General features: G+C 44.5%; 1 protein-coding gene across 4 annotated transcripts in view; it reads right to left on the reverse strand.

Moving 5' to 3' along the window:
- FBXO31 (F-box protein 31) overlaps positions 1-14,493 on the reverse strand; it is a 37,633-nt gene that overhangs the window by 22,726 nt on the left and 414 nt on the right. The window lies entirely within an intron of this gene.

Genomic DNA, 14,493 nt, shown 5'->3' on the forward strand with positions numbered 1-14,493 from the left:
CAGAACCTTCTCCAAGGAGGGAGCCATGCAGGCTACCTAGTGGATCACAACCACAGCGTCAAAATAACGCTGGATTTTCTGCAGCTTGCCCCACTGTCCGTGGAGCCTGGGTGATGTCTGAGGCTGGCCTGCAAGGCGCGACCAGGGACTGGGAAGAATTTCCTGAGCGAAAATGTGTCAACGCTGGAATAATAATCGAGAAAGGCTACGAAATCTTCTCTAGAGTTTTGTTGTTTTTAGAACTCTCCAGTGGTCTAAGGTGATTTCCTTAAACTACCGTCAAATTGATCCCAACTCATAGCGACCCTACAGGACAGAGCAGAACTGCCCCGCAGGGTTTCCTAGGCTGTAATCTTCATGCAAGCAGATCGCCAGGTCTTTTCTCCCATGGAGCTGTTGGATGAGTTTGAACCACCAGCCTTGAGGATCACACCTGTTAATGTGAGTTGGTAAAATGCACAGAGCAGGGTTGGACACCACAGGAGGGATCGCATGAGTACATCTGTCCCCGGAAAGGAAGGGCATTTAGGACAGGGATGGGTAGGTGGCACGACTCCACTCCTCTGAGCTGTCAACCCTTTAAACAATTTTTACCAGCTTGACTGAGATACAATTCACATCCCATACAATTCACTCATTCAAGTGTACAATTCAGTGGTTTTTAGTACGTTCACAGTTGTGGAACCGTCAACACAGTCGATTTTAGAACATTTCCATCACCCCAAAAGGAGACCCTGCATCCATTTAGCAGTCACTCCCCACCCCCTCGCCCCCAGCCCTGTCGTTGCTGTTGGGTGCCATGGAGTTGATTTTGACTGATACCGACCCCAAGTGACAGAGTAGAACTGCCCGTCAGGTTTCCTAGGCTATATCTTTTTGGAAGCAGACTGCCACATCTTTCTCCCACGGAGCTGCTGGTGGGTTTGAACCAGAGACCTTTTGGTTAGCAGCCAAGCACTTAACCCCTGTGCCAGCAGGGCTCCTTCCTGGAACTACAGCAATCAATAAATCATTGGGTCTTCAATGAAAATGTCGTGTGTCATTCAGTTAAGTGCTATGGGGAAATAAAAGAATAAGATCTCTGTCAACAAGGTGTTTCAACAAACCAATTCGTGCATTGTAGAAAGAAAAAAGAAGCCAGTCTTTAATAAAACATTTAGTTTGTGTTATAAATAATTGGAGCAGTAAAATGTTCAATTTTTTTAATCTATAAATTAAGAGATTGGAGTACATAATCTATAAATTTCCTCTAACATTCTATAATTCTAATTGGGGATGAAAGAATATTCATCAGCAGATACTGGCAGATGGAGAGAGAATGTGATAACAGAGAGCGAGGACCCGGAGGAAAAGGCAGGGGGCTTGTCTACAAGCCTGGCATCCAGGGGGCCGTGTCCCTGAGACTATGCATCACCCATCCTGTGCCCGACTCCCAGAGGGAGGTGCAGCAGGCGCTGGCCCCACGCCACCATCGACCTCACATTCTGAGAGTCAGCCGCTGCATCCGGCTCCTCTACCCTCCCCCGTGTTCTATTAAAATTTCATTGCAGATATGTGGGTACCAAACATTCTGTTCTTCCAGTTGATTGGTGGAGCACAGTTATTTCTGTAAAGTGCAGTGCTGCGGACTCTCTGTCCTGCCTCCCTGATCTCCACACCTCAGAATCATCGGGGGCCTCCTCACCACCTGGGGGATCAACAGACCTCCTCTGGTCGCTCATCATCCCACCTCACATGTCTCACTTCTGTCACTCTCCTTCTAGTCTGGGCCCTGTCACCTCAGCCTGTGGTATTGCTTCCTGGGGAGTGTTTTAGAATGAGGAAAACTTTTATTTTTTTCAGTTGTTCATTTTGTTTTGTTTTTTAATAAATTTTACTTTGTATAACGGTTTTAGATTTACAGAAAACTGGTGATGATAATACAGAGGGTTCCCATATACCCTGCACCCTATTTCCCCTACTGTTAACATCTCACAGGAGTGTGGTACACTGGTCACTAGTGACCCAGTACTAGTACGTTATCATTATCTAAGGTCCATACGGGAAGTGGATTTCCTTAAGTTTTCCCTAATCTCCTTTTTCTACCCTAGGATCCCATGCAGGATACCACACGACAAGGCGGGTAGCACCATGGACCAACCAAGGGCATCTGAGGGAGTGGGAACAACTGTTCTATCCCAGCCTCCGCTCCACTATTAAGCTATGGTCACCATTTCCCACCAGCTCTGTTGAATGCCAATGACAAGCAAGTGGTCCTTACGAGAACCACCAGCCTGCTGTCACTATTGGGTCTGGCTCTCCATAAACACTTTGTCCTCCTGTTGTACAATGACTCACTTCAGAACTGTTACCGCCTACAGGATTGGTATGTAAGTTTGTTTTCTGCTCTGTCTTGAAGGACGGCTTCTTTCCTCAGTTCATGCAGGTCTCCAGCACATGCAGCAAGGGGCAGGGAGAGTCTCTGAGTGGCAACAGACAAGATGGCTTGAATGCCACCTGGTGGTCCTGCTCCTCCACAGGGCACACTTTGATGTTGTTCCGTGCCGTGGAGTCAATTCCCATCCATGGCAACCCTATATGACAGAGTAGGGGCACCATGATGTTAATTCCACCTGCAGGACACACTCATCCTCGGTGCCAGCAGGGCACAGACCTGCAAATGCACCCCCTTGTACTCATTTTGCTTCCTGCACCGGAAGCCTTCGCAAGGCATCTGGATTATTCCTTAGGCAGTTTCTCTGCTCAGGTTGCTGATGGTCGGTGACCTGGTTTACGATGTTTATATTTGCGTACAAACCCTGGTGGCACAGTGGTTCAGTGCTACGGCTGCTAACCAAAAGGCTGGCAGTTCGAATCCACCAGGCGCTCCTTGGAAACTCTATGGGGCAGCTCTACTCTGTCCTATAGGGTCGCTATGAGTCAGAATTAACTCGATGGCACTGGGTCTGGGTTAACATGATAGAAACAATGCATTCATTATCTTTTCAAAATCATCTGGACTTCTGAATGATTCCAAGGTATTTCGCTCAAAGGACTACATCCTCAAGCCTGAGGTCACCACAAATCTCTGCCTACTATGCCAAGAAATGGTATTTTACTATCGAGTAGGAGATAAGCTTGCAAGACCAGATAAAACAACCATAAAAATGTCATTAACAAGCAGAAAAAAATAACAAAATGATTATGTAGTGCTAATGAATACAGCAATCCTTAGTGGGTTTGCCTAATGGCCCCGAAAGGCCATAATGAACTCATCAGAGTAGAATAATGTCATTCTGACCCAACCGTTCCTGCTAGAAATGTTCAGTATTTTTCACATGATGGAAAAATCTTTTTTAAAATAGTGGCTAAGAACAATTCCAAAAAAAAAAAGATCCTCTGCCGTCAAGTCAATTCTGACTCATAGTGACCCCATAGGGCAGAGTAGAACTGCCCCACAGAGTTTCCAAGGAGTGCCTGATGGATTTGAACTGCTGACCACTATGCCACCAGGGTTTCCAAGAACAATTCCACATCCTCGTATGGTTCTGTAAACCTACCCATAAGTCATCAGAGGAAACTGCCCTTAAAATGGCTTTTAAGACCAAGCGTACATGCCAGGGGAATGCTGGTGGCGTAGTGGTTAAGTGCTATGGCTGCCAACCAAGAGGTCGGCAGTTTGAATCCATCAGGCACTCCTTGGAAACGCTATGGTGCAGTTCTGCTCTGTCCTATAAGGGAGCTATGAGTCAGAACCGATTTGACGACAGTAGGTTTGGTTTTTTGGGTACTTGCCAGCAACCATGGGCCGTCCCATCCAGAAGAGCTAATAATTGTCTATCCCATTCTTGTGCATAGATCTTATCCCAGATGACTAAAAGCTAGCCCAGCTACCCATGCTGGCCATAGTTGCTTACTGAACAATGGATTTAGTGTAGCAGCCACCAACTCGAAATCTTTCTTTGCTAGCCTATTACATAAAGTGGCTTATGAAATTCTTTTTTAAAAGAGTCTGCTCCAAAGATGGCAACAGGGGAGAAACCCCAAGAGTATGGCCCCCAGACACCCTTACAGCTCAGTACTGAAGTCACTCCTGAGGTTCACCCCTTCAGCCAAAGATCAGACAGGCCCATGAAACAAAACAAGACTAAATGTGCACACCAGCCCAGAGGCAAAGATGAGAAGGTGGGAAGGGACAGGAAAGCTGGTAACGAGGAACTGAAGATCAAGAGGTGGAGAGGGTTGACGAGTTGTGGGGTTGGCAACCGATGCCACAAAACAGTATGTGTTTGAACTGTTTAATGAGAGACGAGTTTGCTCTGTAAACTTTCATCTAAAGTATAATAAAAAAAAAAAAATTAGAAGAAAAAACAAAGATGGCAACAGGGTAACTAAAGTTGGAAAGGAGGAAAAAAATTGGGTGACCAGGACTTATGGAAACTCATAAAACTAAAAATTTTCAGTATTCAAATATTTCAACTAGAAAGTTTCCAAAAAGTGATTTTGAAAATGCTTTGCCAGGAAGGAAAAACCAGCCTAGTCATTTAGCTTGAGTAAGGCTAACATGGAGCTACAGTCGTCTCTCACCCAATTATCAATGGCTGCCAGTCATTCAAGGTTGTGTCATCTGCATAACGCAGGCATCAGGATTGGAGGAAGACTCATTAGCAACCTGCGTTATGCAGATGACACAACCTTGCTCGCTGAAAGTGAAGAGGACTTGAAGCACTTACTAAAGAAGATCAAAGACCACAGCCTTCAGTATGGATTGCTCCTCAACATAAAGAAAACAAAAATCCTCACAACTGGACCAATGAGCAACATCATGATAAATGGAGAAAAGATTGAAGTTGTCAAGGATTTCATTTTACTTGGATCCACAATCAACAGCCATGGAAGCAGCAGTCAAGAAATCAAAAGACACATTGCCTTGGGTAAATCTGCTGCAAAGGACCTCATTAAAGTGTTGAAGAGCAAAGATGTCACCTTGAAGACTAAGATGCACCTGACCCAAGCCATGGTATTTTCAATCGCATAATGTGAAAGCTGGACAACGAATAAGGAAGACTGATGCCTTTGAATTGTGGTGTTGGCGAAGAATATTGAATATACCATAGACTGCCAGAAGAACGAATAAATCTGTCTTGGAAGAAGTACAACCAGAAGGCTCCTTAGAATCAAGGATAGAGAGACTGACTGCGTCTTACATACTTTGGACATGTTGTCAGGAGGGATCAGTCTCTGGAGAAGGACATCATGCTTGGCAAAGTACAGGGTCAGCGGAAAAGAGGAAGACCCTCAACGAGGTGGACTGATGCAGTGGCTGCAACAATGGGCTCCAGCATAACAACGACTGTGAGGATGGCACAGGACCAGGGAGTCTTTTGTTCTGTTGTGCATAGGGTCACTATGAGTCGGAACTGGCTCAACGGCACCTAACAACAACAATAACAACAACACCCAATCGTTCAACACTTATTCCGCGTCCAATGGCGCTCCAAAAAAAAAAAAGAAAAAAACAAACCCATTGCCATCAAGTCCATTTCGACTCATAGCAACCATATACAACAAAACAGAACTGCTCCATAGGGTTTCCATGGAGCAGCTGATAGGTTTGAACTGCCATCCTTTTGGTTAGCAGCCGAGTTCTTAGCCACTGAACCACCAGGGCCCCTCAGCAGCACTCAGTACTATGTAATGTGCTTTAGCAAAGAAAATAATAAAAGATATTAAAATTAAAAAGTCTCTATCCTCATAGAACATTTCTGAACATGCACTGCTCTGACATCTAATGGTTTCCACCTATGAGTAGAGATGGTTTAGAATGATTGCCTCTCTTCCTCTCTTTCCCACTCACCCCCTTCCTCTCTACCTTCAGGAGAGCCCAAGGACACACGGCTCCTTCCTGAAGTTCCCACCCTGGAAGAGAAGCTGGGGTGGGGATGCCACTCCTGTAACCACAACTAATACCTGTGCACACTGTGAAAGCATGGGATCGGAATGCAGCAAAGAAACCCAAGGCCATTGTTCTGCACAGGGCATCGAGACAGGGAGACAACAGTCACAGGGATTTGGCATCAACCTCCCAGTAAACGCCACCTGCTGAGGGCACTCAGCCACGTTAGAAGGCACTGCACTAAGATGCTATCTAAAGCAAATCTGCACATTCACCAGGTGAGTCTTGGATGGACTGGGACGCCACAGAAGCACTGACGGGTTTTAAGTAAAAAACAGCACCCACAGACCTGGCCATGACGCACTATTAAGCGGCAGTGAACGTAGCACAGAGCCAGGGAAGCTGTGCCTGGAACTGCAGGTGGAAGGTCCGGTGAGAGCTGCTTCACCCCCGGATAAGACAGTGAGCGCCCACGGCAGACAAAAGAAATGAGGGTGCTGTGGGGCAAGACCCTTGGGTAATAGGGATGTGGCAGCCTTGCAGTAGAAGAATCAAAAGAAAGCTCCAGAGTGTGTCCTAGAGGGACACCACTGGGGTTCCCACCTGTTTTAAACGCACCCATAAAAACCCACTGCGGTAATCAAGCTGATTCTGACTCATAGCAGCCCTACAGGACAGAGCAGAGCTGCCCCATAGGGTTTCCAAGGCTGTAAATCTTTACGGGAGCAGACTGCCATACCTTTCTCCTGCAGAGGTTAGCAGCAGAGCACAACCACTGCGCCACCAGGGCTCAGAGGTGGCAATGATGGGAAAGGCTGCATTTTGTCTGCACTAAATCACGGGGTGATTATGTATTCCCTAAGAAAATACAGTTTAAGGCCCAGGGGGATGAGCTGGTGGCCTTAAGAAGAATGTCAAAACCAAAACCTGGATGTGGCCCGTAAGTGTCTCCCATCAAATGCTAGAATATTCCTGATGCCAAACAAATTGTGTAAGTGGACAGCAGAAATGGCCCTCATAATCATGTGACCTACTCTCACAGGTTGGGTCCCTGCAAAGAGGAGCCGTCTCGGCACCGAGGGGGTCCCTGAGAAGTCTTACTCCCTCAGCCAGAGAAAGCCTGGCTGCTGACCTGGAGCCCAGACAGGCACCCACTGGCCAAGGGAGACCTCCTTCTGCTGTGGCCCGTCCATCAGCTACCACGCAGGTTCTTCCTGAAGCTCCCGGAAGTCAATTTTGTACAAACATTGACGCCCCTTTGTGAGATAGGGGGACAGGCCTGTGATGATTCTGGGACCATCTCACCCTGGACCTTTTCTGGTATTGCAAATACCTTCCTGTCCCTCCACTGACACTCCATGAGTAGCCTAGTGGTTGGGATTTTATTCTCTAACCTCCCCACAGTGAGCAGGTGGACAGGAGCACATTCCTCTCCACCGTCCCAGGTAGACCATGAAGGTATCTGTGTCAGAAATGCTGACTCATGAGTTCCAAACCCAGGGAGGGCACCTCCGAAAGGGGAGGGCAGGCCGGGAGGAACTTATTCACTGGGAGGACACTGCTCCTCTCCAAAAGTCCCAAAGGTGCCCTTGTATTTGCATGGCCTTTCCGGTCGTAGAGACAAACCCCAGACACTCAGATGCATCACGTCATCGCTTTATAAACGCAGGAGACAGTAAAAATGACAGCTCCTGGGCCTGCAACAACAAATCAATGTTTTTTGGCGAGTCACCAGTATCTGTCCAAGTAAATATGGCTAAAGAAAAAGGAACTAGCATGTTCTTACAGCCTTTAGGCACCAAGTTCATGTCCTAGTTCACTCTGTAAAGGTTAAAAAGAAAAGAAAAAAAAGCATCATTCTCCTCTATCCTTTTCTTGTGCTTTGCTAATTTAAAGGCCTACAATTCTGTGTATTTTTGCAAGCTGAGTCTCACAGGCTGCTGTCTCTTTGAGATGATTTTCCCTGCCGTGTGAGAGCCTGCTGCGCATCCAGGATGGGAACCGCTGCCTCTTTGTGGCGTTCAGACACTCGTGTTTCTAGTACCTGGACAGTTTGCTTACGCAACTGCTGACTGGCCCACCTGCTTCCACCCAAACTAGTGGGCTCAACAAGTCTTCGCTTCACAGGAGCCATAGAATATTCCTAAAGCCAACTGAAAACCAACAACTTGCTCACTTCACCTCTTTTCACGAGATGACCCCTTCAATGTTGGCCATACTTAACAAAAGCCACACTCCCCATACTTCGTACCCGCACATCAAATACAGGAGACACAGCATTTTCTTCTGCATGCGAACAGATAGTAAACGCTGGCTTTTAATTTCCCATTTTTGTCTTAAATATCAGACTTCATGGGAAAAGGGTATGTCTAGTTACAATATAATGGAATTTAAATCCGCCTTAGACTTCAAACTGATCCAAAGACTTCACGAATATCATTCCATGTGTCATTAAAACCTCTTCCATGGAGAGTGGTGATAGCTGTACAACACGGTGAATGTAATTAAGGCCACTGAATCGTACACTTAAAAATGGCCAAAATGGCAAATGTTTTATTATATATATTACCAAAATTTTTTAAAATGTCGCTTCAAGGAAAGAAATGGGCAACTTATACATTGTAAGTTCAAAACCAGACAGTGTTAGGTGACTAGGCTGACATAATACAAAATGCTCATGTCTCAATATCTAGAGTTCAGTATGGGGAGAAAAATACATGTATGAGCACTTCCAATATTTAAACTTATCTTTTATTAATACTTGAATATTCTGATTGACAACCATGGCCTAACTGCCAAAATTCACCAGTAATAAATGAACAGTGTTCAATTTTGATCAAAGATTCTATAGAACCTAATGAAAAGGGGGAAAATGTAGGAGAGAATTTCAAATTCTCATGGAATCTAGACTTTACGGAGCCATGGAGGCTGAATGAACTGCCAGAACAATTGTCCTGGGATAATCTTTAAACCTGAAACCAAGAATATCCCCTGAAGTCTTCTTAAAACTAAACAACAGTTTAGCTTAACTAATAAAGAATGTCTTCCTTGAGCTGTGCTCTTCTAAGATCTATCTATAAGGAATTAAACTGAAAACAGCAACTCAAAAGATTACACAGGAAACTTAGGGGGTAGTGAGTTTATGTTAGCAGGGGAGGACCAACTCAGAAAAGGAAGTTGAGAATGGCTGCACAACTTAAAAAATGGAATCAATGTCACTGAATTGCACAGATAGAAATTGTTTAGTTGGTGTGTGTTCTGCTGTGTATATTCTCAACAACAAAAATTAGATAAATTAATGAATGGTGTGCAAATTGGCTAGCATCCCAAAACTGACCCCTTAAGTGTTGAGGTCTGGACAGAGAACCATCCAGTCATGGGCAAAGGCAGAGGACACTTGCTTGGCCTCTCCGCCAGCACTCTGCGGAATGATGACTTATTTATAGCCTGGCATGCAAGTAACTGCAGGAGGCCTTGGGCCAAAGAAGTGATGCATCAAAAAAAGGGCTCGCCCTCCCCCTACCTGGCCTTCCCTGCAGGTCATGACCGTTCTGCTTTGCTTCCTATAAGAAGGGACATCTTGATTATTCACTATATGCTTGCCCCACATCAGGAACATACCCTCAGAAGCACATCTCAGGGGGAACTTCTTTCCACCCGCTAAGCAAAGTACCACTAGAAAATACTCAACCCAGCAGATCCATGCTGCCCCAACACCCACTGCAGCCTGAGTTATTCCCCTTTCCAACACATAGGGGGTGTCCAGCAAGGCCAAAGAACCATAAAAATAATTGATTTACTGCTCTTGGGACACTGGAATTCTGAGCTACTCACTAAACTTTAAAAACAACTACTTCATGTTAAGTTTCCAGTGTACACCCCCCACAATCATCCCAGCATTTCAGAAAGATCTCTTTAAACATGCATGCCTTGTATGTACCCTGAAACTCAACCACTGCCTCAAATTGTTTAAATTGAAAACAGCAACTCAAAAGATTACACAGGAAACTTAGGGGGTAGCGAGTTTATGTTTCATTACTTTGAAGTAATGAAACGCAAACCCATAGGCCCTCCTACTCTCTTTCTCACCCTCATATTTTGTGGCTTGTTTTCTATTCTGGGAAATCCAATTATTAAAATGCAAGAAGCAAACGTGGAAGCATTAGTATTAAACAAGCAAATTCATTAATTAGTCATTCAACCCTTCAAAGACACTAAAATGTCACTACCATTATACCCCAACAAAGATCTGAACTTGGAAATACTCCCCCCAGGAATCTTGATGGGCTAGAAGATTCACCTCCTGGACCAGCCAAGACCCTGGCTCCTGCTCACCAAGGCCAGGGTCTCCACCCACGGGCTAGGTGCTTTGCTTTTTATCTAAATCACCATGACCGTGGCCTCATGACCAGCTACCATAGCCAAATGTCTGGTTCAGGACAGATGAAGTTTCAGGTCTCAGAGACATAAAATCACATGTGCCTCATATACAACTATTCTTATATATAATACCAGCTACAATGAGACGAACTCCGTGAGACACCTATAAATACCACATAGGATTGCCAACGGTCTGAAGTCTGACCTAGATGATATGGAAGTTAAATTAAGCTGTCAGAATGAACCAGTGAGGCTCGGGAAATCCAGCTGTAGAGGATTTTCATAACCTGGGGATGATAAACAATTACTTAAGCACCAATTTAAAAATTCATGGCTTTGATTAGATTAGAATTATAAATTTCAGTAATACAAAAGTCACCATAAACAAGGTTAAAAAGCAAATGATGACAGACTCCAAGGAAATATTTTTCAACATATTAAACAGACATCTGTCCAAATTATATAAACAGAGCCCACAAATCAGGAAGAAAAATTAAAAGGAAAAAAAGGGGAGAAAGATTAAGGATTAGCAAATACAAGAGGAATCCAAATGGCCAACAAAAAGCATTTTTACACGTGGAGCTTCACTAGCTATCAGGTGTATGCAAATTAAAATAAGATGCTGTTTTTCACCCAGCTTGGCACAGGCTTCTCAAGATGGATCATTAAGTACAGTCATGGATGGGCCACATAACATCTGTTCGGGCAAAGTCCAACCACATATATGCCTGTGGTCCCATAAGGTTATAGGAGAGTTCAGAAATCTCAACCGGAGAACGGGACGTAGCTGACGTAACCAGACTAAGCAAACACAACAGCTTCCCACACCCAACACGTGTATCTCATGTCTCTTGTATACAAAGCAATTCCACTGCCAGGTATATTTAACTCATTTAATATAACAGGCTTTGCGGCAGTCTGTCCTTAAGTAATAAGTTGTCCGTAAGTCAGACATTCATAACCTGGGGACTGTCTGTAATATGTTGGTCCCACAACGTCCAAATCATACAACGTCCTATTTCATAGACTGTACCGTGGATATTAAGTGACATGTGACTGTATTGGAGAGAACTGAGGGGAAATGAATTGAATGAGATAAAGCACTTGGACGCTAACGGCAGTTATTCTGTGATGACACTTATTGACATTTTCACTCCACCTTCTGTGACTTGCGTTGTTGAGTCCTAACGATAGCGTGCAAGCAAGAGAAAACATGCTCAGAAATAACCCAGCAGTGTCTGGGAAGGAGCCCTAGTGATGCAATGGTTAAGCGCTCAGCTGCTAACCAAAAGGTCAGCAGTTCTAACCCACCTAGCAGCTCGAGGGGGAAAGGCCTGGCAAGCTACTCCCATAAGCATTACAGCTTAGGAAACCCTATGGAGCAGTTGTCCTACTCCGTCACTTGAGGTTGCTATGAGTCAGAACCAACTTGACAGTATTCAGTGACAAATCCGGTAAAACTGCTAGTCTCATAGCTCTGTGATCCACAACATCTCTTCTGGTTTTAGTCCTCAGAGAAATTTTCACAAATAAACCTGTGTAAGGAAATACACATGAAATGGTTCAGTGTGATACTGTTGGTAGTGAAGAAAATAAGCGGAGGAATAAAGCGTGGCCTGTTCAAGTTATGGACTACCACATGGCCTTAAAGACTGTAAGAGACTTAAACGCATTAGCATGCATAGAACAGAAAAACACAAGTCGAGTGAAGAAGAAAAGAAGTAGAATGACATATAGAATAATCTCTGAAATATCTCTGAAAATTAAAATATCACAAAGCAATATTACATATTGATGTGTATACAGGTATGCTTTTAAAGGGCCTGAAATGCAAATGAAACCCGTGACAATGCTTCTTGGGGTGGAAGAAGAGCAGTAAACAGAGGGGACTTGAGTGTTAGCTGTGTTCTTAAAAAAAAAAAAAGAAGAAGTAGAGAACTCAAAAGCAAATATGACTTAGGGGGCAGGGAGTTCATGCTAACGGATGAACAACTCAGAAAAGGAGGGTGAGAACGGTTGCACAACTTGAAGAATATAATCAATGTCACTGAATTGTATACGCAGAAACTTGAATTGGCGTGTGTTCTGCTGTGTATATTCTCAACAACAACAAAATAATAATTTTTAAAAAACCAAATAAGACAAAAGATTTAACTCTTATTTGTTGGGGGTGACTGGGAATACACATGTCTTATCATTGTTGTTTTTCGTTTTTTTTAATTTCTCAAACTAAAAGTTTCACTACTGTTATAAGGCAACTTAGGTGTGTAATATGCTTTGGCTGCACCATGATGGTGTCCCACGAATGTTGTGGGAAGCACTGGAGAGTCTTCAACGTACCTCTGTCCCCAATTTCTCTCTGCATCTTCACCAGGACTGCTTATGTTCCACTCGCAATTCTATAAGAACTCACCTTGAGCTGTAATTCCAGTTTCATTTATTCTGTGGGATACCTTTGAGTTTTTCAATTACACAAAAAAACTTCTGTGACTCTCTGTGCTTAAGAGTTGAGCCATATGCCTCACAGTTCCGCAAAGACAAGCCCCTTGAGATCACAAAAAAAGGTCTGGTTGGTTGACTGATTGAAAAACTCCTCAGAAGTACAATGGGACTTGGGTGCCGAGTTTGCCTCTTGCCCCAGACAAAGCAAAATAAAGCAAATGAAAAGGTTCACAGAGAACAAGAAAGTAGGCTTATCTTTGCCTCTGCCTGAAAATGTAAAAAGAACCTTTATTTGCCACATATGGCAAAAGGTTAATATCGCTAATATTCAAAGAGTTCTTACAAATTAATGAGACAAAAAGTCAGCCCAAGGGAAAAAAAGAAGACAAAAAGGAGGAACAGGCAATTCACAAAATGTGAACTAAAAATGGCCAAGAGGCATCCTAACAAAACAGCTACCACTTAGGGGCGAGGGCACTGTGTGTGTCTTTTCATTTAACCTTCGAAGGAACAGCACTGCTGTTATCCCCACTCCACAGACAAGAAGAAGCACTAAGATATGGCAAGCAGAAGGGTATCACAGATAAATAGAGCTGGGAACACAACCCAAGTCAGCTGACTACAAATCTGGGGTCTTTACCATCAAAAAGATGAGATGACTGACTAACCCCAGTGTTGGGAGGGTTTGGAGCAAGACGTTCCCATGTACACTCTTGGGAGTGCAAATTCGAACAGTTGCAAAATAGGTATCCAAAGGTTTTATCAATGTGCATACCCTGTTACCCCACATTCCTAGAGTATAATCTAGGAATATGATGCCAGATGTTCTAAAAGACACGTAAATCTCGTAAGTTCCTGCGAAGTTTGCAAAGACATTCTTCACAGCAGTAATTACAACAAGGAAAAACTGAAAACTTAAAGGACTACCAGAAGAAGGCTAGTCTGTGCTGTATGTATGCAGTGGAATATAGATGGTATGACTCTAGTTGGGATAAAACGTATACATGTCTTTATTGTGTATATAGAAAGAGATGTCTTCCTAAATGTAAGAGTGGTTTGCCTCTGAATTCAGGGGTCTCTGATGATTTTCACTTTTTTCCTTTTGCTGTTCTGCATTACTTGTTTGTTTGTATTAACCTATCCTTTTAACCCAAATACAGAGCTGATCTAACATCTGACATCTGTCAATGTTTAAACCCAGAGAGCCTTGAACTCTAGATTGAGTACTGTGACTCCTTGTAAAGGTGAACATTCCCTCCCTACTGCCACCAGCACCCTCGATTTTGATCAAATGTATCACAATCCTGAGGGCGAAGATGACACTCTCTCCCAGCACTGCTCCTGGCTCCCTCCCACATCTCTATACACTGGGTCCACCCCACCATCAGGCGACCCTGCTCCCCTAACTTTATTCAAGTTCACCCTATCTCTATCCTGGGATGCCCTCAGGTCCACGCCTTAAGGGCTGGGGACGGATGAGGGAACTCAAAGACAACAGTTTATTCCCCTCCAGGTTTCCGTAATGCAGTGAACAGCCAACCCCAGCTCGCGTCACTCCCCTCAACTCCGCATAATTCTGTGCCCCTGCAGCTGGGGTCACCCCATCAGGCCCTCTCTTGAGCCCCCAATGCGGTTGGTGCCAGGCTCTGCTCCTCACCTGGGAGCTCCACCTAGCCCGGCCCCCCCAGGCCGCTGAGGTCACCCCCCCATAAGGCTCCTCTCAGTCCCCTTGTCCCCCTCAAAAAGTACACCCTCCCAGGACGAGCCCCTGCCCCGGCGAGGTCCTCCTGCACCCC

This window comes from Elephas maximus, chromosome 21, assembly GCF_024166365.1.
Source record: "Elephas maximus indicus isolate mEleMax1 chromosome 21, mEleMax1 primary haplotype, whole genome shotgun sequence".
NCBI classification, from domain to species: domain Eukaryota; kingdom Metazoa; phylum Chordata; class Mammalia; order Proboscidea; family Elephantidae; genus Elephas; species Elephas maximus.